Source organism: Pseudorca crassidens, chromosome 2 (assembly GCF_039906515.1).
Source record: "Pseudorca crassidens isolate mPseCra1 chromosome 2, mPseCra1.hap1, whole genome shotgun sequence".
In the NCBI taxonomy this organism is placed as follows: domain Eukaryota; kingdom Metazoa; phylum Chordata; class Mammalia; order Artiodactyla; family Delphinidae; genus Pseudorca; species Pseudorca crassidens.
In genome coordinates, this window is record NC_090297.1 from 145,760,971 (window position 1) to 145,787,841 (window position 26,871).

At 45.8% G+C, this 26,871-nt stretch overlaps 1 protein-coding gene across 3 annotated transcripts in view; it reads left to right on the top strand.

Moving 5' to 3' along the window:
• Positions 1-26,871, top strand: part of KCNH1 (potassium voltage-gated channel subfamily H member 1) — a 416,686-nt gene that overhangs the window by 383,745 nt on the left and 6,070 nt on the right. The gene's annotated exons all lie outside the window — the stretch shown is intronic.

The following is a 26,871-nucleotide window of genomic DNA, read 5'->3' on the forward strand; positions in this document are numbered from 1 at the left end:
GCTCTTTGAGGAAGGAAGCTCTTTGTCCACATCAAAGCATATTGTTGTGAAATTGTAGAACTTCAAGGGATTGAAAAATAAATCCTAAAAACCTACAGAGGGATGTAACAGGTTACTTTCAGAAGACTGTTAATCAGAGTGGATATCTCAAGAGCAACGCTGACATACAAAAGCTAGTGGAGCAATACTTTCAAAATTCTGATGGAAAATACCTTATCCCAGAATTCTGTACCCAAACTGTTAGTCAAGGGTGAAGATAAAGACATTTTTAGGAATGCAGGGATTCAAATGACTTTCAGGACATTTTTCCCATGTGGAGCCACTAGTGGCTCCTACAAAATGAAGAGGAAAGTAAAAGAGAGAAAATCCAGCCATAGGACAGCAGTGGAGGGAGATCCTAGGACTAGAAAGATCAGCCAGACCAAATTGGAGCAAAGGGACTGAGGGTTCCGGAGATCCTGTCTCCAAGGGTAAAAAATGGAACTAATGTACTTAAATACATGAGATATGTTATGAATGGGCATAAAATGGAGGTATTAGAACATAGGAAATAAATTAGTGATGGGTTCATGGACAACGAGGCCAATTAAAAAGTCTGAGATAATAATTAACTCTAGGAAGAAGAAAGGGTTATATTCAAAAACAAAAACAAAGGAAACCTTGGCTAAGTGGCAAAATTCGAAGCTAAGACTGTTTGATCCCAAAGTTGGTGCCTTAGAATCTTTTTTTTCTTAAGATTTTTTTTTTAATGTGGACCATTTTTAAAGTCTTTATTGAATTTGTTACAAAATTGCTTCTGTTTTATGTTTTTTGGCCACGAGGCATGTGGGATCTCAGCTCTAGACCAGGGATTGAACCCGCACCCCCTGCATTGGAAGGTGAAGTCGTAACCACTGGACCGCCAGGGAAGTCCCTAGTGCCTTTGGATCTTCCAGGAGAAGAAAGCTCTCCCTGCTGCAGAGTAACTATGTGACCTTAGTAAGCCAGCTCTCCCTCTCTGGGCCTTAGTTTCCTTACCTATACAGTGAATGGATTACACAAAAAGGACAAACTGTACGTGAAAAAAAAGGAAAATTTTGATCACGTCAAAGTGAAAAATATTGGTATGACAAGAAACCATAGAAAACGATTAAAAGACAAAGTTATGGACCAGGACAGCAGTTAGCAAACCAGACTCAAATCCGGCCCACCACTTGCTTTTGTAAATAAGGTTTTATTGGAATACATCCACTCCCATGCATTTACGTTTTGTCTGACTGCTTTTGCACTACAATAGCAGAGTTGCACAGTTGCAACAGAGACAGTATGGCCCGCAAAGCAGAACATATTTACTGTCTGGTCTTTTACAGAAGAAAGTTTGCCAACCAGTGAACAAGGAGATTTTTATAACATATGTAAACAGCAACAAATTAAGACCTGCCTATGTGATATGATAGATGTGTCCTGGGAGCGGTATCTTCGGCGGCTTGTCACCCCCAACTTGCCTTCACTGGCTCACATGTTGGCTGGCTGATTTTCAAGGGGCAGCAGCAGGGAGGGGGCTCCTCCTAGGTACCCCCCAGGAGGGGTACCTGGGACCATCAGGGAGCCACCACTGAGGAGTGGCTGTGTCGTTGGCAGCTGGGCAGGAGGGAAGCGAAGTAAGCCTGGCTTTGTGGGCTCACACCTTGGTTTGAATCCCAGCTCCACTAATTATCAACCAAACAACCTCTGAGCCTTGGTGTACACACTTATGAAATAGATGATGTGCGTTGTAACCCAGCTGCTGACTCTACTTATCTGATAAGATTGACTTTTTTTTTTTTATCCAGAAAAAAAACGTGTAGAATGTGGTATACTGATGAAATACTTTTGAAATATCCCTGGAAATGGGGGATGGGTGAGAGGCGCAGAGGAAGGCACGTAGGAATTTGTGGATCCTGCCAGGGGTGGGCAGTAAAACTCTTTGGCCACCTCCCATCCTAACCTCTCTGGTTCCCACGTTTCTCCTTTGGTCATGCAGAGTGACTTCCCCTGCTGCCTGCGGATTGGCCGACCCCAGGTGGGGAGTGCTGCAGGAAGGGGGACAAAAGCCCCCAGAGTGGGCTCTTGTCTAATTCTTGGAAATGAATTGTCCAAGGAGCAAAAGACTTTATTGGGAAGGGGCGTCTGGGAAGAGAGAAGCAGGGTAACGAAACCCAGGAGAACTGCTCAGCCACGTGGTTTGCAGTCTCAGGTTTTATGGTGATGGGGTTAGTTTCTGGGTTGTCTCTGGCCAGTTATCTTGTTTGTGCCCATATTTGGTCTGACTCAGCATCCTTCCTGGTGGCGCACGCATCTCTCGGCCAAGACGGATTCCAGTGCAACAGATTCTGGAATGTTGGCAGGACAATATTATGGGCTAGCGTCTCCTCCCTCCTTTTGGCCCCTCCTGAGTTCTCCCGGTTAGTTTTTGGTGGCAGCACCCTGTTCCTTACTGGGACCTCCTGTTGTGAGACGACTCAGGCAAGTGGTTTTCATCATGCCTGGCCAAGGTGGGCTGTTTCAGTCATCAGTTCCCTAACAGGAGGGTGGGGGGATTCTACTCCTGCCCCAAAGAGGGCTTATGGAAGCTTCTTCTCCACCAAGTGGGGCTCTCTCTCGGCCATTCCCACAGTCACATTACAAAGGTATTCCTCTGCCAGTCTTGGTCTGAGCAGCTCTGTGTCCACACAGTGTCCAGGTCTGACCACACACAGCTCCTTTGGCCCCGGTGGCAGGACTGCCCTTCCCACTGAATCAGTGACACAGGAGGACCACATTCGCAGAATGAGGAAGGTGAGACCTTCAATCCAGGGGGACTCAGGGCAGGAACTGCACTTATTACTGGGCGTCACGAGTGCCGTGCCGCGTGCTGTATTAGATCTCCCTTAATCCACATGTCCACCCCAGGGAGCACACTGTTCTCTTTATACTGGCTATAAATATGTCAGAGAGACCTGCTTTGGGGAGGAGAAGGTCCAAAATACAGAGGCAGAGAGTGCAGGTAGACATCTGGCCTGGAGGCTATCGACTGAAAAAAAATGCACAACCTAAAAGTTGAGAGTAATGTTTTATTTGGCAGACAAAACTGAGGACTTACGCCCGGGATGCAGCTCAGATAGCTCTAAGGGGCTGCTCAGAAGAGGCAAAGGAGGAGCCAGGATATATAGGAGTTTTTGCAACAAAGACCAGGTATCAAAAGATTACTGTTATTTAAAGAAAACCAGACATCTCAAATTAATGAATTTAGCCTAAGGGAAGATGCGAGAAAGTCTGGGCTCATTGAAATCATTCCTTTGATGTTCACCTCAGCTATCTGGGGCCAGTGCTTTCTCATCCGAGTGTCCTCAGGGTATACCATTGGCGGGCATCCTGCTTCTATCCTGAGTTCCCTCAGGGCGCACCGTGGAGGCAGCTATAGTGGCTGGTGGCTCATGGCTGTAACATCCTTTGTTTACTGATATGGCAGGCAGCATTTTTTCATTGACAAGACATAAGCTTACCCACGTGGGTCTGTTATACAGTAGGCTAGGGGAAAAACTGGCGAGAAGGAAAGTGAGTCCCATTTTCAAATAAAGGCGTTTTCTACTCCCAGTGAGAACCAAGGAGGAAGGAGCAGCTGCACATGCCTCCTGGAGGGGGCTTAAGCTGGAAGGCACATAGATGCTACAGCCCACAGCCTCGGGTGTCAGACAAGCCTGGGCTTGGCCCCTCATTCACTGTGTACCCTCTCTTGGCCTCAGCTTTCTCATCTGTATAATGGGATGACAACAACAGCTACCTTCTACCTTGTTTGGATTCATTGAAATCATGTGTGCACAGTGTTAGAACAAGGCCTGATGCACATGGAGCGCACAGCACCTGGCAGCCGCTGTCATCAAATGATTCTGGGTCCCCTCTGGGGGTGCAGCCCCTGCTTCTCCCCTTCCATGGTTTGGGTTTAATGTCTCTGTGCCCTCTCTTCTCTGCCGTTTCTCTTGCTGTTTCTTATTTTATCCTCTCTGTGAAGCTCTTCTGCAAAGGCTTCTTCTCTTTCTCTTCTTCTCTCCCTCTTGCTATGCTCTGTTCTGTCTATCGTCTCTTAGGGCCTGTGTCCCTCTCGGATGCCTGATTCCCTCTGAGCGGGAGCAGGCATCCTCCAGGCCCACCTCTCCTGCTTCCTCCGGACCCTGTGGCCCATTTCTTGCTCACGGAGTATTTCCCACAGGCTAAGCTGGGGGAGGGACCAGCCCTCGGTGGTCAGAACAGACAAGTGGGGCCAGTTTGCAGCACTTGTGCTCCCATCGCCTCCTCTCCCTGAGAAAAGCCAAGAATACTGCAGGCATCCCTGCTTCAAGTTTGTGGGCTGATATAGACGTGGGATGGGAATGACAAATTGTCCAGACGTTCAGCTTCTGGGTCAGCTCAGACGCCAAAAGTTGTTCCTACAGTGAAAGCTTCATCAGAGAAATGTTGAAAAACTGAAGGCCAGATTCTGCAACCCAACAAACCAGCCTTCCTATCCTGTGTGGGATTCAGGACCAACTTCTGCCATCTGGATATCAAAAGGAGGAGAGAAATACAATCTGTAAGCTGCCTATCCACGCACCATGTGCTTATAATGATATCGTGTGAAACACATGCAGAGGAAAAGGAGGTGGAAGTGATGTCGTCGCTTGATCTGCACCACAAGCCCCCTAATTTTGCATTAGCTGCTTCCTGAAAATTAAAACATCACTTTCCCAGACGCATTGATGTGCGTTACTCTACTGGAAACAGGCTTGCCTGGTGCAGGGGTGTGTCTGATGGAAACAAGATGAAGGTCCTTGGAAAAGATGGCCTTTGGCAGATTGCATGGCCAGGCCCCTTTAGCAAGGAGCTGGTCCCTGAGCTCAGCACAGATCCATGGGCCAGAAGGAGGGCAAACCCCCTCCCTCTGTGTCAGTGAGTGGCCGCAGAACCAGCGTACAGTCTGTAATTTTGTGTGAATGTGCAGTTTGGGACACAAATTATTGCATTTGCTCCCTAGGAATGAGGAGTCATCTGGGATTGAAATAAACACACCCTATGTCTGCATTTGGCTAAAGGGTCTTAGGGGGCTGCAAGAGAAGCAGAGGAGCACTCCTGAGGGCTGAATTGACTTCTCAGCCCCCAGGCCTGGAGCCTGATCCCAGTGTAGGAGGCAGCACAGGGTCTGGGTAATTGACATTGGTCCTACTTTATCATTATCTCATTAATCCTCAGGGGTGTTCAGTGCTTAGCCCAGGACATGCTCCAAGCCCAGTGCAAGTAGGTATCCTGCCATGTTTCTTGTGTTTAGTCCACCAGAAAAGTCCTACTAGCCCCCACGTGCTCAGCTCTCTCCAGAGCCCTGGTGACCTTCCCAGCACATCTTCCAGAGCAGAGAAGCATGAACCTCTGCCCTACCCAAGGTCCCTTCACCCTGGAATCTGCAGGGATCTCAGCTCTGATGACAAAGCTTGGATATCAGCCCACTTGGGCTCTGGTCATGGTTCTGCAGACTAATCGAGTGAACTGTCAGCAGAGGACTTAACCCTCTCTGAGCCTGAGTCCCTCACCTTTTACAGAGGGGTGATAATAGTTCCAACTTGATGGGCTTGTGGTTGAGAGTTGAGATAAGGCTTGTAAAGGCTTAGCATTGGGCTGGGCTCAGTAATGGCTGTGAATTACACTGCTTCACCCAAGGTCACAGCTGGCCAGTGGATGATTCCTCTAAAGACGGAGTATTTCTAAGACAGACTTGGGTAAAAACCTGCCTCTGCCTTCCCTGCACAGGCCTCTGTGCACACTGTTCTCTGGAAGCTTTAGAAACAACAGGTCCTTTAAATGACGAGAATAGACCGAGCACAGAGGAGGGAGGGAGGGGACCCTCAGTGCTCGTAGCCAAGAGAACAAGGAGAAAGTCAAGGCCTTGACTGTAGCCCTCACAGGCTCCAGAGAGAGAGACTAAAGTGCTAATGACACCAGCAAAGGTGGCATTAGCCAGGGCCCCTGCCCCAGCCCCCAGTGGCAGCCTGTGGTGAATAACACAGGGGCTGTGGGTCATCATGTGGCGGTTCAAGTTCCTCTCCTTTTCATATGTGGTGAGGTTTCCACTGGAACCTTCTTCCTTCAAGGCTCCCCCCTCAGTGATAGTCCAATCAGGAAAACGGAAATTGAAACTACACTTTTTTCTTTTCTTTTTTGCTGAGGATATAATATTTATGTTTAATACTGCTGCTGCTTTAACATCTCTTTGTTTGATATTAGTATTGCCACATCAGCTTTCTTTATTGTTTACACAGTATATCTCTTTCCATCCTTTTCCTTTCATCATTGTATTTAAAATATGTCTCTTGAAAGCAACATATAGTTAAGCGTTGTTTGCTTGTTTTTGAAACTACACTAATTTTTAAAAAAATTTTTATTGGGGTATAATTGACTTACAATGTTGTGTTGGTTTCAGGTGTACAGCAAAGTGAATCTGTTATACAAATACATATATTCATTCTTTTTTAGATTATTTTCCCATATAGGCCATTACAGAGTATTGAGTAGAGTTCCCTGTGGTATACAATAGGTCCTTATTAGTTATCTATTTTATATATAGTAGTGTGTATATGTCAATCCCAATCTCCCAATTTATCCCTCCCCCACCCCTTCCCCCCCAGTAACCATAAGTTTATTTTCTACATCTGTAACTCTGTTTCAGTTTTTGTAGATAAGTTCATTTGTAGCCTTTTTTTAGATTCCACATACAAGCAATATCACATGATATTTGTCTTTCTCTGTCTGACTTACTTCACTCAGTATGACAATCTCTAGGTCCGTCCATGTTGCTGCAAATGGCATTATTTTGTTCTTTTTTATGGTTGAGCAATATTCCATTGTATATATGTACCACATCTTCTTTATCCATTCCTCTGTTGATAAGGTTGCTTCCATGTCCTGCTATTGTGAATAGAAACTACACTAATTTTTTAAGAGAGGATTTAAATAAGGGAATTGGTGAAAGAGCAAAAAGGAAAGGTTGAGGATGCCCAGAGATTAATAATTAGAAGAAGCAGCACCCCCTCCCAGGGATGGGGGCAGAAAAAAGTAGCATTATTAAATCCTGGAAGCCAGAAGAGGGCCCCAGTTTCTGGAAGGGGCGCTCCATGCAGCTGGTGTCAGACCTCTGAGGAAGAGTGCTGCACGTTTGGTGCTGGGACACCTGAGGAAAAGATACCCCAGGGCGTGTCCCCAGAGCTCTGCGGGCAGAGCTTGGCTTGGGGATGCTCCGTTCACGAGGAAAGCCATAGAACTGTACTCTGACTGCACTGTGCACACAGCTGGGCTGCTGCCTGGGCCTTGGAGGAAGCATGGCAAAGCTTGTGCAAGGAGTACCACGGACGCTGCTGGAGGGTGGGGCTGAAGCTAACCACTGCTGCTGGTGCCATAAATATAGGAGCAGAAAGCAAGGAGGAAGTCTCTTCTCCTGCCTTTCGCTCCTGCCAGGGCCTGCCATTGGCAGAACCTAACTGCAAGCCAGCTGGCAGGGAGTCTGGCAAACATGGTTGGCTGGCTCTCAGTGCAAGCATTTCCAAGCGGAGTATGGAGGGTGGATTTGGTGCTGATCAGCAATAGTAACTAACACACACACACACACACACACACACACACACCCCCACCCTGGGGTGCACTGTCTAATTTCACCCTCCTGGTGTTCATATATAGATTGTAGTAAAGAGTTTTATTCCCAAGTTAGAAAGACAAAACCAAAGGCCAGAGAAGTTCAGTGATTTGCCCAAGTCAGTCAGTCAGTCACCAAATAGTCCTTGAACGCCTACTGTGTGCCAGCCATTGTTCTAGCTTTAGGACCACAACAGGGAACAAAACAGAGCTTGTTTCAGTAAGGACACTTGTATTATAACTGGGGGAGTGGAGACAATGGGATGAGGAGATAATCAAAGCACACATAGAGACAGGTAAATACATCAGTACTCTCACGTACCAAAAGCAAATAGGTGTTATGGGAAGTTAGAAGAGGTCCAGGCTTCAGGGGACAGGTATGTCCTAAATACCAAGAAACCAAGTGAATGGCCAGTGGCCACTCTGAGTCACCCTCCGCATCTGTGAACTGAGAGCTTTGCTCTCAGGTGTGGAAAGGTTCTTCATCAGAGCAGGTTCTGCAGAGCAGCAGAGCAGCAGAGCAGGGGGCGTCTCGTCATGATGAAGCTGGAAGAGGTAAGCAAAGGCCTTGAGCCCTCAGTGGCAAGGCCAGAGCTGCTCTCAGGAACTGTTAGTTGCCCCCTCTCGTTAGGAGAGTGGCTCAATCCACAGCTCAGGAACAGAGCAGCGCCGGCCTGTAAAGAGCGCCAGCATCATAAAAAGGTGGGCTGCCCTGGATGGTGCGAGTAGGATAAAGGCACACAGGGTCTAAACCATCTCCAGGATTCTAAGGAGAAGCCCCTGGCCTGGCCTCCCTCCCACTCTGTCTCATTCTCCGTGGGTCCTTCTGTAAAATGCAGCTGCTTCAGATCAGCTCAGGCCAGGAAAGCATTGGACCATCAGCTCCCGAGGGGACGATTCTTTTTGCTTTCCTTAAGTGTGGACCAGCCACCTCGCCCATCATATTCAGTGGGCACTGCATGAAGACTTTTTGAATGGCTGATCAGAGCTGTTTCCTTGTGGAATGAGGTTTTGGGAGGGTGTCATTTCTCTGTAAGACACAACATGAGGTTTAAAACCAGCGCAAGGGATTCAGGATAGGTCTAAGAAAGGAAGTACTGAGCACAGAGGGCCCCGGCTGCTCTCCTGACAGGGTCTGGGGCGGGGGTAGGGGCCAGATGGGGCGGTCCAACTCCACGGGTGATTCACTGGGGCCTCTCTGGTGTCAGAGGAATGGGCTATATGATCCAGGCCCCATTCCATCCCTAGGATGGAATGCATTCTAGGGTGCCTACAGCTGCAGACCCCTGAGAGCTCCTCCCTACCTGGGGGACAGGGCGTGGCTCTTCTCCCCACCTGCACATGCCCTGCAGGCAGAGGGCTCAGACAGTACAGACATAAATCACCCTGGCCGAGTTATTTTTGTCTTCAGATTCAGCATATCAGGGCTCTGTCCAAGATGGAACTTGGAACTGGGAAGTGGGGATAGGGATGGCTGGTGTCCAGGAGGGAAGCACAGAGGGAGAGAGGGCTGGTGTAGTCAGGAGGGTCAGGGGCTACATGTGTGCAGCTGGTACACAGGCACTGAGCAGGGACATCTTGTCTTCTGAGCGTGTGTGTGTGTGTGTGTGTGTGTATGTGTGTCCACGTGCATGACCTCTAAACAAGAGTGAAATATATGCCTACGTGGCAGTCTTTCCCAGTATATGTCTATTTTTAGGTCACTGGTTCTCAAATAGAGGTGAAGTTTGGGGCAGGGGGTAGGATGCATAGACATTTTAATTTCATTTTTTAACTATATAATTCAGTGCCATTAATTACATGTACAAGATGGTGCGACCATCACCATCATCCATTTCCAAAACTTTTTCATGATTACAAACAGACACTCAGTAACCGTTAAGCAATAACTCCCATTCCCCATTCCCCAAAACTCTCATAGCATCTAATGTACTTTTTGTCTGTATAAATTTGCTTATACTAGATAAGTGGATCTTATAAGTGGAATCATGTAATATCTGTCTTTTTGCACCTGGCTCATTTCACTTAGCATAATGTCTTCACGATTCAGCCGTGTTTTAGAAGGAGTCAGAACTTCATTCCTTTTCATGATTGAATAATATTCCATTTTATGTATATACCACATTTTGTTTATCCATTAATCTGTTGATTGACATTTGGGTTGTTTCCACCCTTTGGCTATGGTGAATAATACTGCTTTTGAGCACTGGTGTACAAGTATCTGTTCAAGTGCCTGCTTTCAATCCCTCTAGGTATATATCTAGGAGTGGAATTGCTGGAATACATAGTAATTCTGTGTTAGCTTTTTGAGGAACTGCCGAACAGTTTTCCATAGAGGCTGCAGCATTTTATATTGCCGCCAGCAATGTGTGAGAGTTCCAATTTCTCCATACCCTGTCAAAATTAGTTATTTTCTGTTTTTGTTTTTTATTAAAAACCATCCTAAAGGGTGTGAAGTAGTATCTCATTATGGTTTTGATTTGCATTTCCTATGACATGTATTGTTGAATATCTTTTCATGTGCTTTTTGGCCATTTGTATGTTTTCTTTGAGAAATGTCTGTTCAAGTTATTTACCCAATTTTTAGTTGGATGGCTTGTATTTTGTTGTTGAGTTGTAGGAGTTCTTTATATATTTCTGGTCATGAAATCCTTATCAGATATTTTCTCCCATTCTGTGGGCTGTCTTTTCACTCTCTTGATTGTAGCCTTTGATGCACAAAAGTATTTAATTTTCATGAAGTCTAATCTACCTATTTTTCTTCTATTCCATATGCTTTCAGTTTCATAGATAAGAAATCATTGCCAAATCAATATTACAAACATTTCTCCATATGTTTTCTTCCAACATAAAATTCAGTTTTATGGTTTTACCTCTTACATTTAGATCTTTGATCCTCTGTGAGTTAATTTTTGTATGCAGTGTAAGGAAAGGGTCCAGCTTTGTTCTTTTGCATATGGATATCAAGGTCTCCCAGCATCATATGATGAAAAGACTGCCCTTCCTTGGAACCTTTGTCAAAAATAATTAACTGTATAGGTTTAGGGTTTATTTCTGGATTCTCTATTCCATTCACTGTTCTGTAAGTCTGTCCTATGCCAGTACCACTCTATTTTGATTACTGTAGCACTGTAGTAAGATTTTATATCAGGAAGTATGAGACATCCAACTTTGTTCTCCTTTTTCAAGATACTCTTGTCTATTCAAAATCCCTTGAGAATATATATGAAATTTAGGATGTATTATTTTATGTGTGTAACAACGCCATTGGGATTGTACTGAATCTATAGATTGCATTCACCAGAATTGTCATATTTTTTAAATTAAAGTATAATTGACATACAACATTCCATTAGTTTCAGCCGTACAACATAATGATTTGACATGTGTATACATTGTGCAGTGATCACCACAATAAGTCTAGTTACCATCTGTCACCATAGAAAGTTACAGAATTTTTTGGTGTGTGTGATGAGAGCAACTTTAATATTTGCAATACAGCATTATTGACTGTAGTCACCACGCTGCACATTATATCCCCATGACTGATTTATTTTATAACTAAAAAATTGTATCTCTTGATCCCCTTAACCTGTTTCACCCACTCCCCGATACCCTCCCCTTGGCAACTACCAATCTGTTCTCCGTATCTATGAGGTTTTTTTTGTTTGTTCATTTGTTTTGTTTTTTAGGTTCCACGTATAAGTGAATTCATAAAGTATTTGTTTTCCTCTGATTTATTTCATTTAGCATAATACCCTCAAGGTCCATCCATGTTGTCAAAAATGGCAATATTTCATTCTTTTTTATGGCTGAGTAGTATTCCATTGTGTGTGTGTGTGTGTGTGTGTGTATCTCCTGCACCTTCTTTATCCGTTCATCCATCGATGGGCACTTAGTCTGCTTCCGTGTCTTGGCTATTGTATATAATGCTGCTACAAACATTGGAAGTGCATATATCTTTTCAAACAAGTTTTTTCATTTTCTTTGGCTAAGTATTCAGAAGTGGAATTCCTACGTTATATCGTAGTTCTATTTTGAAATTTTTGAGGAACCTCCATATTGTTTCCATAGTGACTGCACTAATTTACATTCCCACCAACAGAGCACAAGGGTTCCCTTTTCTCCACATCATCGCTAACACATGTTATTTCTTGTCCTTTTGATAATAGCCCTTCTGACAGGTGTGAGATGATAGCTCATTGTGGTTTTGATTTGCATTTCTCTGATGATTACTGATGTTGAAGATCTTTTCATGTGCCTGATGGCCATCTGTATGTCTTCTTTGGAAAAATGTCTATTCAGGTCCTCTGCCTACTTTTTAATTGGATTGTTTGCTTTGTTGTTATTGAGCTGTATGAGTTCTTTGTATGTTTTGGATGTTAACTCCTTTTTAGATATATGATTTGCAAATATGTTCTCCAATGCAGTAGGTTTCCTTTTTATTTTGTTGATCTTTTCCTTTGTTGTACATAAGCTTTTTAGTTTGATGTAGTCCCATTTGTTTATTTTTGCTTTTGTGGCCATTGCCTTTGGAGTCAGATTCAAAAAATTATCACCAAGTGTGATGTCAAGGAGCTTACTACCTATGTTTTCTTCTAGGAATTTTATGGTTTCTGGTCTTACATTCAAGTCTTTAATTCATTTTGAGTTAATTTTTGTGTATGGTGTAAGATAGTGGTCCAGTTTAATTCTCTTGCATGTAGCTGTCCAATTTTCCCAACACCAGTTATTGAAGAGGATATCCTTCTCCATTTTTGCCTCCTTTGTCATAAATTAGTTAGCTATATATGTGTGAGTTTATTTCTGGGCTTTCTATTCTGTTCCATTGATCTATGTGTCTCTTTTTATGCTAATACCATACTGTTTTGATTACTGTAGCTTTGTAATATAGTTTGAAGTCTGGAAACATGAGGCTTCCAGATTATAGTTCTTTCTCAAGATTGCTTTATTTGGGATCTTCAGTGATTCCATATAAATTTTAAGACTTTTTGTTCTATTTCTGTGAAAAATGCCATTGGAATTTTGGTTGGGATTACATTGATTCTGTAGATTGCTTTGGATAATATGGGCATTTTTACAATATTATTTCTTCCAATGCATGAGCATGGTATATCTTTCCATTTTTTTGTCTTCTTCAATTTCTTTCATTAATATCTTATAGTTCTCAGTGTACAGATCTTTCACCTTCTTAAATTTATTCCTAGGTACTTTATATTTTTACAGTTGTAAATGAGATTGTTTTCTTAATTTTAGTTTATGATGGTTCATTATTAGTGTATAAAAATGGGACAGATTTTTATATGTTGATTTTGTACCCTGAAACTTAACTGAATTCATTTATTAGTTCTAACAGTTTTTTTGGTGGATTCTTTAGGGTTTTCTATATATAAAATCATGTTATCCACAAACAAATAGTGACAGTTTTGCCTCTTCCTTTCCAATTTGGGTGCCTTTTATTTCTTTTTCCTGCCTAATTGCTCTGGCTAGGACTTCCAATTCCATGTTGAATAAAAATGGCAAAAATGGGCATCCTTGTCTTCTTTCCAATGTTAAGGGAAAAGCTTCCAGCTTTTCACATTTGAGTAGGATGTTAGCTGTGGGTCTGTCATATATGGACTTTATTATGTTGAGGTACATTCCATGTATAACCACTTTGTTCAGAGTTTTATCATAAATGGATATTGAATTTTTCCAAATTCTTTTTCTGCATCTATTGAGACGAGCCTATGATTTTTATTCTTCATTTTGTTAATGTGGTGTATGACGTTGGTTGTTGTGAATATTGAACCACCCTTGCACCCCTAGAATAAATCCCAGTTGATCATGGTGTCTGATCCTTTTAATGTGTTGTTGAATTCAGTTTGCTAATATTTTGTTGAGGATTTTTGCACCTATGTTCATCAGGGATTTTGGCCTGTAATTTCCCTTTTGTGTGGTGTCCTTCTCTGGTTTTGGTATCAGTGTAATGCTGGCCTAGTAAAACTTTTCAGAAGAGTTTGAGAAGGATAGGTATTTAATCTTCTTTGAGTGTTTGTAGAATTCACCTGTAAAGCCATCTGGTCCTGGACTTTTGTTTGTTGGGAGTTTTTTTTTGTTTGTTTGTTTTATATTACTGATTCAATCTCCTTACTAATAATTGGTCTATTCAGATTATATTTCTTCATGATTCAGTCTTGGAAGATTGTATGTGTCTAAGAATTTATCCATTTTTCATAGACATCTATTTTTTAAAAGATCATCAGGTGGTTCTGGCCCTTTTCCCAGATGATAACCACTGCTGGGACAGGGGAGGTGGGTGACTCTAGGCTTCCTCCCACAAGGCATTGCCAAAGTGAAGGAGCTCTGAGTTACACAGTTGGGCCATGTGCTTCAAGGATAGAGCTTTTGATGAGAAGTGGGGAGAGGTTAAAAGCTCTTCAGTCTCTAAGAGGTGCCATTTAGGGCTGGTCTCCCCAAGTTTTCTTCTACTCTAATGATTTCTTCTGAGAATGGGGCCACTGTGACCCTTCTTCCTGAAAGGCCAGTGGGGTGAGTGGGGGCCCCTGGGAGTGGAGGCATGGACAGGCAGGCTACTAAAACTGCCTCTGATAGGACTAAAGGTAGCCTCATGGCTTACAGATGGTTTCATCCGGCTTCCTAGGGTGGGAGACAACAGAGGAATCGGTAGCATGTGTTTCTTGGAGATGTCCACAGTGCTGCAAATGCCCCTTGGGAACATGGTGTAGGTGAGGCCACAGGTTGAGATTCAGAGTTTTCAGATCATGTCCATTTCTCTTATACCATGACCTGGCATGCCTGTCTAGAAGCAAGCCATGTTTCATTTCATCTGCCCTTTCCTCTGCTTCCCTGGGTCACTCCCTCCATACCTGTCGTTAGCTAGAGTCACAGCTTTCTACCTGGTCTCCCTCCCTTCAATTGTCCAAACACCCCACCCCCCTTACCCAGTCATTTCTTTTTTTTTTTTTTTGCTGTACGCGGGCCTCTCACTGTTGTGGCCTCTCCCGTTGCGGAGCACAGGCTCCAGATGCGCAGGCTCAGCGGCCAGGGCACGAACCCGTGTCCCCTGCATCGGCAGGTGGACTCTCAACCACTGCGCCACCAGGGAAGCCCTACCCAGTCATTTCTTAAACCTTGCTGCCCTTTGTGCTTTGCACAAAGAGAAAGGTTCTTGTGGCCCCTGGGGCAAAGCTCGGAGATGGCCTCCCCTGCTGGGAGGTTACACGGGAATAATTGAGATGTAGCTCTGATGTAGCTTGTGTGTACAGCAGTCTACCTTGCACCAGCGCTGCCTGAGAGCCAAAGCAAGCATTAGCGTCTTCAGCTTGCAAATGAGGAAAATAAGGCTCAGAGAGGAAAGTTTCTCGGCTAGTTGTGGCTGGGGTGTGACTCAGACATGGTTAGCTGGCTCTACATACAGTGCTGGAAGAGGATTCTGTGAGAAAACAGAACGCAGACTCAAGCTCTGGCCTCCTCTACTTCTGATGGTGTTTGCAGAGAAGGCTGCTTGAGCCCTTGGGTGGGCTCACCTTGCTACGTGGTCCAGGCTGCTCCCTCCTGTGCACCCCTCCTGAGTGAGCCCCGACTCTCGGTGGTCATTGTGGGACCAGGCGTGACTCTAGAGCTGGGGTATGGTGCCCACACTTTAGCAGGGACAGGGAGACCTCTGTCCTGGCCTAGGAAGGCAGTGGAGCTACTGGGGCAGAGACCCTGCTGTAACGCAGTGCTGCACGGGCAGAGAATGCAAGTGTGAGGATGGAGGAGACCCCCTCTAGTCACCCCTCTTACACATGCATCCCATATTCCATAGGGGAGGGGACTAGGCCTCAAAAGGAAAAGCTCAGGGAGCCAATAACCCTCTCCTTTATCATTAAGAGCCCTCCACCTCCGGGGAGCCCGTCTCCAGACCACTCTTTCTACTCCCCACCCCCACCCAGGCGCTCTTGCTTCTGCACGGCCCTGTGGGGAATGCAAGATTCCTCCCAACTGGGCTCCCAGTTCCTCCCCACCGCATCCCCATCACTGAAACACCCCCCAGGGATAGGGGCAAACGGGACTAGCTCTCCAGACGAGTCCCATCGCTTCGTTCAGGGCTGCTCTGCTGAGAGCTCGCGAGAAGGCACATGTACCCGAGTGCACATCAGGGAGAGAACTGGTCCTCACTCTGGGATTGTCCCACACCACCTCTCCCCTCTCCCCGTGAGGGGGGTGGGAGACTTCGCCGTATAGCCCAGGTGTGCTGAATGTCTGGAGTTCAGATGTGAGTGGGACGGTAGTGGATGCTTTCTCAAGGAGGGCAGAAACGGCAAGTTTCCTTGGTAGCTGAGCGGCTGTGCCCTGATGGAGCAGTGGGAAGGCACCCCGCTTGGGGGTCAGGCATTTGATGGCTCTGAAAGTCAGCATCCTAGTATAAGAAATGGGAATTTTAACAGTGCAACAGAAAATTATTTATTGGGAGAGTCAAACCCTAGAAGAATCCAGTGAAATTGTTCTAACCATCATGTTTCAAAACTAGACAATTGCTTGAATCGAATTCTTTGCTCTAGTGCTTTGTGCGTGGGACGGTATGATCTGCTGGCTGAAACGATGAGTGTCACAGTAGCCCAGTCACATGCCACAGGGTGGCACAGATCACAAGGGACGGTGACAGTGATGTCAGAGCCAACTCTTCAGTAACATACAAGTTCTCAGAATTCTCAGTTGTTTGTCCATTTTGGTAGAAAGCGACAATTTTTAAGAGTGGAATTACAACTATGCAAATATATGCTTTGTAGCCGATTCTTTAATCCAGAAAAAATTAAGAGAATGCAGCCAACCAGATGTTGGGGGTGGGAGGTGGATGGATCTTTCCTTAATTATTGTCCTCTTTTGGCGGTGAGAAGGACAAACTGCAGAGGTAATCCAGAGTACATCAGGTGCAGGCTTGCCTGGGTGAATGACTTCCGTATCCACTTCACCGGGTGGCTGTGAGGAGTGAGTCACAGTTGTGTACAAAGTGCTTAGCCCAATATCTGGTCCTTTGTTGAATGCCTGGTTGGTGTTAGCCGCTACCTGTGTTGAAGGCTCAGCTGAGGAAGGGAGAAGCGCTGGAGAGTGACTCGGATGTAAGGTGGTGATGAAACGTCAAGTTTCAGCGCTCGCCTGTCTCTCCCGACGCTGGGCTCCCCTTGCTGCTGTTTTCAGGACAGACCCTTTCCCGTTTTCCAGGCCGGAAGGCAAAAGGAATATTCAGAAGACTATGCCTAGGGTGGAGATAAACCTGGTCCCAACTTTCCAAAGCCATGATAAGCAGGATTGTGCAGGAGTAGAAGGTTGAAGGGGGTGGAGGGCAATGAGCTGAACCCTCAGACAGGGAAGTATTTGGTGGGTTCGATTTCTGCAAGTTGCAGTTCATCTTCACCTTTTTTTAAATTATTATAGTTGATTTACAATATTGTGTTAGTTTCAGGTGCACAGCAAAGTGATTCAGATGTGTATATATATATATATATATATATATATATAATTTTCCATTATAGGTTACTACAAGATATTGAATATAGTTCCCTGTGCTACACAGTAAATCCTTGTTGCTTATCTATTTTATGTATAGTAGTTTGTATCTGTTAATCCCATACTCCTAATTTCTCCCTCCCACTCTCTTTCCCCTTTAGTAACCAACCGTAAGTTTGTTTTCTGTCTGAGTCTGTTTCTATTTTGTATATAGATTCATTTGTATTATTTTTTAGATTCCCCATGTAAGTGATATCATATATATTTGTCTTTCTCTATCTGACTTACTTCACTTAGTATGATATTCTCTAGATCCATCCATGTTACTGCAAATGGGAATATTTCATTCTTTTTAATGGAGTAATATTCCATTGTGTGTGTGTGTGTGTGTGTGTATGCCACATCTTCTTAAACCAGTCATCTGTTGATGGGTACTTGGGTTGTTTCCATGTCTTGGCTAGTGTAAATAGTGCTGCTGTGAACACTGGGGTGCATGTGTCTTTTTGAATTATGGTTTTCTCAGGGCATATGCCCAGGAGTGGGATTGCTGGATCATATGGTAGCTCTATTTTTAATTTTTTGAGGAACCTCCATGCTGTTTTCCATAGTGGCTGCACCAATTTACATTCCTACCAAAAGTGTAGGAGGGTTCCCTTTTCTGCACACCCTCTCCAGCATTTATAACTTGGAGACTTTTTGATGAAGTCATTCTGACAGGTGTGAGGTGATACCTCATTGTGGTTTTGATTTGCACTTCTCTGATAATTAATGATGTTGAGCATCTTTTCATGTGCCTGTTGGCCATCTGTCCTCTTTGGAGAAATGTCTGTTTAGGTCTTCTGCCCGTTTTTTTGATGGGTTGAGGGGTTTTTTCTTTTATTATTATAATGAGTTGTATGAGCTGTTTGTATTCTTTGGATATTAAGTCCTTGTCGGTCACCTCGTTTGCAAATATTTTCTCCTATTCTGTAGGTTGTCTTTTCGTTTCGTTGATCATCTCCTTTAATGGGAAAAGGTTTTAAGTTTGATTAGGTCCCATTTGTTTATTTTTGCTCTTATTTCTTTTGCCTTGGGAGACTTATCTAAGAAAATATTGCTACAATTTATGTCCCAAGAATGTTTTGTCTGTGTTCTCACTAGGAGTTTTATGATGTCATGTCTTATATTTAGGTCTTTAAACCATTTTGAGTTTATTTTTATATATGGTGTGAGAGAACATTCTAATTTTATTGATTTACATGTAGCTGTCCAGCTTTCCCAACACCGCTTGCTGAAGAGCCTGTCTTTTCTCCATTGTATACTCTTGCCTCCTCTGTTGTAGATTAATTGACTGTAGGTGTGTGGGTTTGTTTCTGGGCTCTCTGTTCTGTTCTGTTGATCTATATGTATGTTTTTGTGCTCACACCACGATTACTGTAGCTTTGTAGCATTGTCTCAAGTCTGGAAGGGCTATGCCTCCAGCTTTGTTCTTTTTCCTCAGGATTGCTTTGACAATTCTGGGTCTTTTGTGGTTCCGTATAAATTTTAGGATTATTTGTCCTAGTTCTTTGCATCTTCCACTTTCTTAAGTTCTCCTATGGAATCATGAGACAGCATAGTGTTAACCTGATTTCAAAGGTCATGATTAGTGCTTCCCTAGACAGGGGGGAGGTGTTGTTGAGGGAGAGTTGGAGGCTGAACGCTGGTCTACCTGTCTTAGCACTGGAGCAACTCTGATGGGAGAGGCGTGTCACCAGCTCCACATTTGGCCCCATTTCTTCCTGCTTGATTGGTGACTTGGCTCACACTGAGGAAAGACGGGTGGGAAGAGAGACTGCTCTGGCTGGGAGAGGTTGAAAGGTCTACGAGACGTCGATATAGCCATGCTGTGTGTGGGAGAATTCAGGTTTAGAGTTGGGGCTGGAGTGAAAAGCAACATTACTTTGTGAATGTGAAGGGAGGGAGAGGTTTCTCACAAGTGTCACTTCACTGCATCACTGCAGCAAGGTTGGAAGTAGGAATTTTTGTTGAGAAGACAACTGAGGCTTAGAAAGATCAAGAAATTTCTTCAGGGTCACAGCAGGGTGGGCGTCTGTACCAGTCTCGTCAGCACCTCTGTTGGCTCTTAGCTGCATGAAGGTGAGGTGAGCATTGAAGCAGAAAGACCTCATGGAGCACAGAGAGCAAAGGGCAGGGCTTTGGGGGAGGACCGCATTTAGGGGATGGAGGAAGAAGAAGCCGTAAAGGAACCGAGTCCTAGGGCTGCCATTACAAATTGTCTCCATCTGGGTGGCTTAAAACAAGAGGAATTTATTCTCTCACAGTTGTGGAGGACAGAAGTCTGAAACCAAGTTGTCTGTAGGGTTGGCTCCTTCTGGAGGCTCTGAGAAAGAATCGTTCCATGCCTCTCTTCTAGCTTTTGGTTGCTGTCAGCAATCCTTGGCATTTCTTGGCTTGTAGCTACAAAACTCCAGTATCTACCTCTGTCTTCACATGACCTTTTGCTCTGTGTTTCATGTCTTCTCTTTTCTGTCTCTAAGAAGGACACTTATCTTTGGATTTAGGGCCCACCCTGATGCAGAATGATCTCACCTTAACTTGTTACGTCTGCAAAGACCCTTATGCCAAGTAACATCACATTTTGAGGTTCGGGTGGACGTATCTTTTGGTGTCTGTAATTCAGTCTCCTACACTGAGGGAGCGCAAAGCAAGGAAGAGAGTGGCAAATGTGGCCCTAGTGAAAGGCCAGAGGCCAGTGGCTCCCACACAGCAGTGCCATCTCTTCTCTGAGCAGCAAACAAGGGATGTATCTGCTTCACTTGGTGGCTTTGAGAAGGAGAGATCCTCATTCCTCTTGGGTTTGAATCTTCCTGAAGACAGGAACAGGTGCATCTGTAGGAGTCTTTCAGACACAGGCCAGTCTGTCAACAGAACACCTTGCTGACCCTCTAGTTTTCAGTGGGGGCCCTCACAAGAGTGAATGAGATGATGCCACTCCTCATGGGATGTCACTAAGGGATCATGGTCATGGTCCCTAAGGGACAAGGTCATTCTTGATTAATGCCAGAAGAAAGTGCAGATGTTGCATGGTAGTGGGAGGGACTGGCCTGTGAGCCGCACTCTGAGAGCCACTGGACCAGGCCACTTGAGAGCAGAGGACCTCTAACCTCTAGATTCTTCATGGATAAAGTCCACTGGGACCTCTGCATTCCTGTTCCTCCTACCCGGTGCCGTGCCCTGAGGGTAACTGGTGACCTCACCACTGTGCAAGGAGGCAAGGTCTTCCCAGTAACCAAAACACTCAGCTCATGTGTCTTACAGCTCCTCTTTCTTGCCTTGACCAATCAAAGCCTGACTCTCACGCTAAGTCACACCCCTATCCTGATAAAGGACCACACTAATAGGTCCTAATGTACCTAGTGAATCCTCTCCTTAAAAGCTCTGAGAGCCTCAGCCTCATGGCCTCTCCCCTCACCTTGGCCCGATCTCTCTGCTTCACAGTTCTGTCCCTGGATTCTTTAGAGAACTTGCTGATGGACTGGGAGTAAAAGAAACTAGTGGAGAGAGGTGGGGGGCAGGGATGGAGGTTATCAACGTATGTGAGAGAAAATCACCCTTTTCCCTAAAACCAAGGCATTTTCCTAGCAGAATGGCTTAGAACGTGGGCATGGATGGGGGCTCAGATGGCTGAGGTTTGAATCTTAGCTCCACTATCTGAGTATCCTTAGGTGGTCACCTACCCTTTCTAAGCTTGGTTTCTTCATTTAAAAAATGAGGATAAAGACTTTCCCCACCTGCTGGGGCTGCTATGAGGATGTCATGAGATAGCACACATTTAACAAAGTCAAAAATGTAACAAAGTGAGCCCCTCCCACTGGGACTACTACCACAAAGATATCTTTCTCTGGTGGGTGGCCTTTCTGCCTTTGTGTCATTACATGTGCTTTTCCCTGTGTGAGCCCCTTTGCCCAAATCTTGCACCTTCTATTCCCAATTCCAGCTCATCCTTCTAGAATCATCTCACGGGTCGTCCTCACAAAGAATGATACATAATACATTTACTCAGCAACTATTAAATGTCAGGTACTCTTCTTAAGAGTTTACTTATATTATCCAACCTTATCCTCATGATAGCCCTATGAAATCAATAGCTTTATCTGCTTTTACAAAGAAACTGAGGCTTGGGGACCATGATCCCAAGTCTGTCTGGGATCCAAAGCTTGTGCTCATGTTGCATGTGACTCCACTGATTCCGCCCTCCCCCACCCCCCCACTCTGGGCACATTTAGCACCTTGTGCTTCAGCATGTGCCCACACGGAGGACAGCAGAGTGGCAGTGATCTCACCAGTCATCAGCCCTGGGGTTCTGAGTCCCTGGTCAGCAGATCTGGCCTGGGCTGCCTGGGTCAGAATCACCTGGGATCTTGTTGCAAATGCCAGTTTCTGACGCTGCCATGGGAAATTCTCCCTCAGTACATAACAACACCTCCTCCAGGTGGTTCTGAAGTGCAGCTAGATTTGAGAACTGTTGTTCTGGTCCAGCCAAGCAAGGACATGACTTGCCCAAGGTCACAGAGCAGCCAGTCAGCAGCAGAGTTGGGACCACTCTAAGCCTGTGTTCTTTCTACTGTTCTCTGTGTGTTTCAGATTTGGGCCATGCGTCTGAATTCAATTAAAACCAAAATAAATCCCTTTTGGTTTATCTATGGTTTTCTCTGATTCATACGTCAGTCTCTATTTATGCAAACCACTGAGAATTGACATTATGTAAATCTTTTTACTCCCCAGTCTAAGCTCTTTTAAGCAACTGGACTCCCATTCTCTGTGCTGTCAGAACTCTAGGTGGTCCATTTCCCTCCCAGGGCTGTCTTTCCCCTACATGTGCTGCAGGGACCCTGTTGCTCAGTGACCCTGAGGGGACTCCTCCCCTTGGTCTGGTCTTAAGGGGGCTTAAGAGGGACTGGGCCCTCCTTAAATGCAACCCAGAAGAGGCAGTCGATGGTCCTGACTCACCTCAGCTTCCAGTGGGATTATTTTTTCAGACAAACTTGAAAATAACTGCTCAGGAAGCCCTGCAGATTGAAGAGCCGGGTGTCAATTCAGTTCAGCTCAACAACTGTTTGTTAACGGCCTCCCAGGCTCTAGGCCATTGCTTGCTGAGCCTTCAGAGGAATGTGGAGATAGATGAATGAGGCACAGCAGCCACCTCTGCCCTGGGGCATTCTCTGTCTCCCCATATACAGTCAGTCACGAGCTGCTCAGCATTCAGCATGGGTCTCCCATGCCCAACACATCAGGCACCCCTGTGGGCTGGCAGGACTCTGTCTGGCTAGGGAGGATCCAGACCTATCCCATCAGTGGTGCCTGGACCAGTGTTAGCCTGTGTCTAGGGCTGGACCTCCCCAGTGGGTGATTAGTGGGGGTCCCTGGTAATAACCTCTCCAGACAGACCCTGGCACCTCTCTGTTGATGTGGCCCCTGTCTACGGACTGCTGATGTGAAGAAAGGTGACGTCAAGGCAAGAGCACTGGCCAATACCCTGAAGTTCTGTTTCTGCTTAGCTGTGTGACCTTGAGCAGGCCACCCTACCAACTAAACCCCAGTCTCCTCCACTGTCAGATTGTGGAGGAAGTCCTTGCACACCTCCCAGGAGCTTTAGCTAAAATGAGATGATGCACTTGAGTATGTGGAATATGCTATAAAACACAACACAAAGTACTGTATTATTAAAATCATTCATTGTTCATTCTCAAAGGGACTTTAGAGATGATCTCATCCAGTGGTTTTCATAATGATAGTTCAGGCCACAGAATCCTTTCCTGGGATGAAATCTTACATTGAAGCCCAATATGTAACAGGAAAATGAAAAGAAAGAAAACCCGGCACAACTCTGCTGGGAGCTGAGGGAGGAGGTTGTCCCGCTGGGTGCGAAGGGGCGGCTTGCTCAGGGCCCAGCAGGGCTGAAATGAGCACTCCCGTCTTCCAATTCCTAGTCCAGGCTCTTCCCATTGACATCGGACTGTCTTCCACAGGAAGATCCAAGTTTACATAAAAGAAAAATTCAAGAGCAGTTGTCCTTAGATCTAAAATACTTGGTCAAATGCCTGGTCACAGCTGCCTCTGGAGATGAAGACTCCATGACTAACTTCTCCAAAAAATCAGCTGAAGCTAGTAAGCAGAGGCCTAGACCTCAGACTAGAAAAGCTGTTAGACCACATCAGCGCTGGTCCCCTTGGGGAAATGCTAATTTTACTTGCTGATTCTCAAAGGCAGGCTCAGGCATTTCTGCAGGGCAGAAAGATGTTCCCTAGTTTACCTGCCCACTGGATGAGCCAGTGATGTTCAGGTGGGGCTACCCCAGGCACACAAGATGACCCTTTAGGAAAAGCCAAGAAGCTTCAGAAGACTCAGCACAGACCCAGACACGCACGTCCCCTCCCCAGGAGAGCCCCAGCCCGTGAGTGCTGAACTGACCCCACTGATGATGTGGCCACAACATCCGAATATGCTGCCCAGGCCAGGCCCCTGGCCCCTGGTCCAGGATTCTGACCCCCATGAGGCATTTGGTTGAAGAGCCCAGTACTTCCACGCCCTCAAGGAGGAGCTACCATTTCCCGTCACACATATCCACCATGGATGCATATTAAGCATTTGTGAGCCTACTGGTATACTTCATACTTCACCGTACAACCACTTGGTATAGGAAGTTTGGGGTTGACTCCTCAATATCTGAAGAAGTACTTCTCTTTAGTCTTAAGACATCTCATTTCCGGTCTCAAGGGCCGCCTGACCTTTGATGTTGAGAGATACGTTAAGAGGACCCTGTGTGTTCTGAGCCAATCCCTTCCTTTTATAACATTATGACCTCTGTGATTGCATCTTTCCAGGTTAAGACATTCTCACATTGATTCATCGGCTCATATTTATCTGTTCTTCACCCATTCATTTCTTCATCCATTCCACAAATATTTATCGAGGACCCCCTAGGTGCCAGGTACTTTCTAAGTGCTGGAAGTAGCGAACAAGACAGACAATCCCTGCTCTCGTAGGGTAGGTAATAAATTTTTAAAAAGTAAAAGACACAATGTGACACGCAAAGTACAGGGCTAGACCTGCAGGGAGCCTTCAGAGGGGATAAGGTGTGGACGTAAGTAACTGGTATCTTGTTTGGGAATTGTTGCTTGCAAGGAATAGAACCCCACCCAAACGAGCTCAAGTAAAAAGGGGGATATTGATAAGAATCAGATGTCCTTCAGAATAAAGGCAGGACCAGAGCAATCGGCTCTAAACGCCATCATCTCTTTGGGGTATATTCACATTGTCATTATGTTCTCCCTTCCTCCCTCTTTTTCTCATTCCTCCTCTCTGTCCCACCTTCCTTTCTTATCCCCTTTGCCCCTCCTCCCTTCTCTAAGAAGGGGTGTGAGTAGGGGAGGCAACAGATGGCATCACTACTACAGGTGGACGCAAGATAGTAATTAGGGCAGAAGAGTGGTGTGAGCACAGCAAGGGCCATTAGGGTTGGGAGGTGGAAGGATGACTTAGAGCTCCATGAAATCAAAGAAGGCTTTGGAGGAGGTGCTGTTTGTGTTGGGCCTTGGTGTGAGGAGGATTTGGACTTCTCTTAGAGATCAGGGTCCATTGCCAGAACAGAGAAAGGAGGTGGAAGACTGCCAACTCAGAGCACCGGGAGGACAGACAGAAAAGGTCCTGATCACTCTACTTATCATCATCCCTCCATCCCTATGACGCCTTCAGTTAGGTCCCTCTTCAGAGTGGATGGGATTCTCCTGAGTTCCATGGCTTGGATCTGCAGGATCCAGACTACAGGAGCACATGGGCTATGGCTGAAAAGGACCTGGGGAGACAGGGTTATGAAATGACATAACCCTGGGCAGGGCAGAAGACGGATAAGGGCAGGGCTGGGAGAAATGCGGTCCCGTGGAGGTCAGAAAGCCACTCACTGGGACCCAAGTAATGTGGCTTGAAGATTTAGCCAGGTGGCAAGAGGGGCAGCTGCTCCGTCCTACCCAGCTGTTAGTGTCAAGTCATCCAGTGACAGAAGCTTTGATGGAGAAGTCACGTGACAGGTGAGCTTCCAGTCTGCCAACGATGTGCTGACTGATCACTGGCATCAAGCACGCAATTCAGTGTGTGTTGGGTTCCTCTGTATTTATTGGCACTTTATATAAAATGACAACGTTGTCGGTCATATCTGAGAACCTAATGAGTGGCTCCATCCGAGAGCCCCGGGTGGGGGGGGGGCGGGGCCTTCCTGGAGGAGGTAGAATGAGTCACATATGATATGTGTCTACAAGTTAGAAAACAAAAAGGCCTTGAAATGGTGGGGACAGGAGGATTCGTTTTGAGCGTTCACAGTTAGCCAGTGCTTTCACATAAGTACTCTTCTGTTGGCTTTCCATCAAGTCGGAAGAGGAGGGATTTTTCCTACTTTTGAAGGAGGAAACAGAGACTCAGAAGTTAAGACACCTGTTGAGATCACACAACTAATTGGCAGAGCTGGGACTTAATTCTGTCTGACCCCAAAGCCCAGGCTCTGGGCTTGCCAACACACGTGCCTCTCCAAGAGCTGGGGGTCCTGCAGCAAGTCTCTGGGGCAGGTTCTGGGCTGGTCAGAGGCTGCCCGCACAGGGCTGTCCAGATTGTGATGGAAAAGCTGCCCCTGTCCCTCCCACAGACCTCTCCTCTACTTCTCAAGGATCTCAATTCCTCTGGTCCCCAAACCAGCATTTACAGTTTAAAAAATGACCTATTGCAGGTTGCTTCTCTCTTACAAGTTCAGGTATGGGATGAGTCAGACATGCCCGAGTGTACCTGCTACACGCAACGTAAGTCAGAAATTACAGGGCTTTCCCATAATCGGATGTCGGCGCAAGGGAAACCCTGTAATATGTGGCTTACGCCGCACTCAGATCCAGAGTCTTGAGACGGTATTGTTGGCTGCTGTCCATCCACTGCATGAAGCATTGTCATCGTCAGGAAGAACTTGTTGGATGTTGAATGGGTCTGGGGCTTAACTGCTTGAGTACAAGTGTCTTAGAGGAGACCTATCTGTTATGTGACATTTGGGCACTCTGAGCCTTGATCTCCTCTTCTCTAAAATGGGGATAACAATACGTGTCCCTGTGGCTTTACAGTGTCCTCGTAAGAAATATACGAAGTAACATTAAGGTCACGGGGCCTTTCTTCTCCCGTAAGCTCCCTGACGACAGGGAGGGCTTCTGTGTGAGAACAGCGTGTACTTTTCACAGCCAACTGCATTCACGTAGGGTCCAGATCTGCAGATGACAAGGGCAGCCGTAGCCGTCACCCTGCCTGGGAACCCGGCTGAACTTTCTTGCCCTGGACTGTGGTGTAGAACTTCAGTGCATCAGAATCACCGGGGGAGCCTTTTAAGTTACAGATTCAAGGGCTTCCCATCTGGTGACTTTTAGTGCAGTAGGTCTGAGGTGGGGTCAGAGAAATGATTTTTGAAAAGCTTACCAGGTGATACGGAATTGCAGGCCAGAACGGGTTAAAGGGGACCCAGGCTCAGAGGCCAGGACAGGCTCCTTGGAGGAGGCCACCTGGCATCTCCAACCTCTAGGCCTGTAGAGATGGAGAGGTTGGGGGTTTGTTTCTGTTGAAGAGGATGACAGCAGGAGTCAATTCCTTGCTGTTGGAGAGGTGGGAACGAGGGTCAGCAAAGGAAAGTGATGGCAGTCACTGAGCAAGGACCTGGAGGTCTTG